Raw genomic sequence first — 3,210 nt, forward strand, 5'->3', positions numbered from 1 at the left:
CCAAAACAGGGATTTCATTCCAAGTGACACTACCATAAAGTTTATGTTGCTCGATCCGTTTGTGTCCGTCCAAGCGTCTGTCACCACCGTCACTATTCGATGCTGCTTGATTTTATCAATGCCCATTTTGCGGTATTCTTCACGAGCCCGCTATAACAAAGGCCCAACTAATTTATGGGACTTTACCCCTGGGTTTAGGTACAAAAATACCGCTCGAAACTTGCCAGCCTCAACCAAAAGAAAGGGGAGCGAGCACACGTAGAACATCATGGCTGACGCCATTTCAAACTTGTCTTGGTCGTAAGGAGTCGTCGCTCACCTCGCATCTAAGATTATGCTGCTACGCCTTCCCAGACCTCCCGTGGAAGCTCCGCTACACCTCCGCAGCGTTCGCCGAGCCTTCAACCAGTGACGACTACGTATCTTCGTCGCTCACCTCGTATCCAAGCCCATGCATCTACACCGTCACGTGGTTTGCGACAGTCCGGTTTACAGCTCAGGCTTGTGACGTACCAGCGTGTACCAGTGCCAGACTGCCAAGCGAGCAGTGCTGGCACCGACGTGTAGCAGCGGCCACACGGTCGCGTACGCGATTGTACTCCATATTCCTCCTGCGATGGTGAGAGGCGCAGCCTCTCATGGCGGTTGCAACCGCCCTAGTCCTCAGCACCAGCACCTGCAGCTATATAAGACAACAAGAGTGGTTAGCAACTGCTCACTGAATAAAGCATGGGTCCCAAGGTTGAGGAGCGGGCTGCGGCGCAGCTATGCTTTCACTTCCAATCGTACCAGCGAGTACTCAAGCTCCTCACCTTGGTTGTTCCCGCGCGGCATTCTGCCAGGCAACTCCCCTGCCTTCACCCTCGTCTATCTTGCTCTGTCTTTACGTATACGTGCTGCTGGGAGCTTACGTCACGCTGAAGGTAACTACAAGGCACACAGCACGTCTCAGGTTATGAGCCCAACAACAGAAACAAGCCAAGACAACAAACGTACCAGTGGTGCGGAGCAGCGACGCGAAGGAGACAACCAGACTGCCACAGGAGCGGTGCCTCTCGGGGTTCAAATAGCACCGACTCTGAAGAAAAGGGGAAATGAACTGAAAATTTTAATCCGGACGATTCGGGACCATCACTTCTCGGATACCTGTGACAGTGGAGGGATTCTGGTTTTCCCATGGGCGGAATCAAAAAGATGGGCAACGCTCATTGGCCAAACCCGCAGAAGAGAAGGAGACAGCAAACTGGCAACTGACCATTTGCTCATTAAAAGATCGATCGCCTCCTCCCCCAGCTCGACGAGAAGACACCTTTGGAAATAGCTCCACGAGCCGCAGAAAAGCTGACACTGAACCTGAGGACAAAATGAATCGAGTAGCAGCCGTAGTGACCCTGCAGGTGGCCTAAACAGCTCTCCAAGCCGGAGGATTACCCCGCTTGGCGCCTACGAGTGCTTACAGGTCTAAATGTCTCAAACATGGCCCAGCTTGTCCTAGGCAAGGAAACCTTCAACGACAACTGGTCTTCTAGCGTGAAGGACTGTTGGAATAGCAGATATCGCAAAGCAAATGGACTTCTTGTCTCGGCCATCGCTGATGAAACCCTTATCCGCTACCAGGACGTGGTCAACCAGGCTGACCCTGTCGAGCTATGGCGGGTGTTAGCTGAGGATTTCGGCCAAGAGCGAGGGATAAACACAGTGCTAATTTGGGAGCGAATCTACGGGCGAATGCTTCGCCCAGACGAGCCCGTGCGAGACTACATCGCCGACCTACTGAAGATGCAGCGCGAACTAGCGGAAAATAATGACCCCATCTCAGACTCGCGACTCGCTAAGGTTATGCTGACCAAGGCTCACGCAGTCTACCCAACAATTGCAGATGAAGTTACGGAAAAGCTACGCCGTGATCCAGACTACAATATATACGGTGCGCGACGCACGTGGCCGTCTGGAGAATGCAGAAATACAACGCAACCAGCGAGTGCGTGAATCAAGCAGCAGCGCTGCGAACAGCCGTGGCCTGGCCAGTAAACCCCAAGCAAATGCTGTGCAGCAGCACGGTAATAGTGAAAAGGGTCCTCGCCGCCAGCGCGGCGGTAAATATGGTCGCAACCGTGGCTCAAGTGCTGCATCTACAAACACTGGCAAGTCTAATGCAGAATGGATTGCGAAAAAGAAAAAGAACTCGAAGTGCAATGCTTGTGGTGAGAAGGGCCACTGGCGCGGTGATGCTGAGTGCAGCCAAGGACGTCGTCAAACCCAAACCAATCAAGGTGACGAACAAGTGCGCTCTCTGAGTGGAGCTATTCTCCGGCAACATGAACCGCCTGTCTCGCGTGACAGGGTGGTAGAGTGCATGACATCTCGTGATGAACATGCAGAGCACGCAGCTGGTGGAATTAGGAAATGATGATCGAATGATTTCGCTGAACGACGTGCGTTCGGTACTTGGGTTACAAGCAGTGGAGCAATTAAAACAGCAGCTCCATCGCCGAAAAACTGGAGCTGGTGGGGTTACTGTGCGTGCTGCGTCGCCACAGTACTCACCCACGAGTCCTCCGTCAAGCCCCGTTGTTCGCAGCCCTACGTACTCTCCTACAACACCAGCGTCACCTGATTACGCAGTGAATGCAGTAATTGGAGACGACGAGCATGTCCCTGTCTTGCAGGCAGATGAAATTGAATGGCTTCTCGATAGTGGATCGCAAGTTAATCTGTGCGGAGATTTGACTTGTTTTTCGCATGTGGAGCATGGAACTTCCAGTAACGTGATGATGGCCTGCGGTCTGTCAGAAGTCATGCAAGCAAGCGGAAGTGTGGTGTTACGTGTCAAAAACGGAGTCACGGGCAAGTGGGAGCCTCGCCGTCTGGACAATGTCCACTACTCTCCTAATGCCCACGTGAACCTGATAAGCCTAGGGTACATGCGCGCCTGTGGGTTTAAGCTTGTTCAATGAAGACCAGAGCACTGCGTGGCTCCGCAAGGATGGGTTGAAGCTGCGCTTCGACCATCATGACCTGCTATACCGCCTGCGTGCGAAGCGGTCTGTGCGATTGGTAGGTGCTGTTGAAGAGCGCAAGGATGTGATGGGATTGCTGCACAATCGCCTATAACACGTGAACATGAAGCTCATCAAGGAGTTGGACTAAGGACGAGGCCCGACTCTGGCATTGAACTGTAATCATGCAGTCGTTGAAGGACTATGAACT

The sequence above is a fragment of the Phytophthora infestans genome, genomic scaffold (genome assembly GCF_000142945.1).
Source record: "Phytophthora infestans T30-4 supercont1.1 genomic scaffold, whole genome shotgun sequence".
Lineage (NCBI taxonomy): Eukaryota > Oomycota > Peronosporomycetes > Peronosporales > Peronosporaceae > Phytophthora > Phytophthora infestans.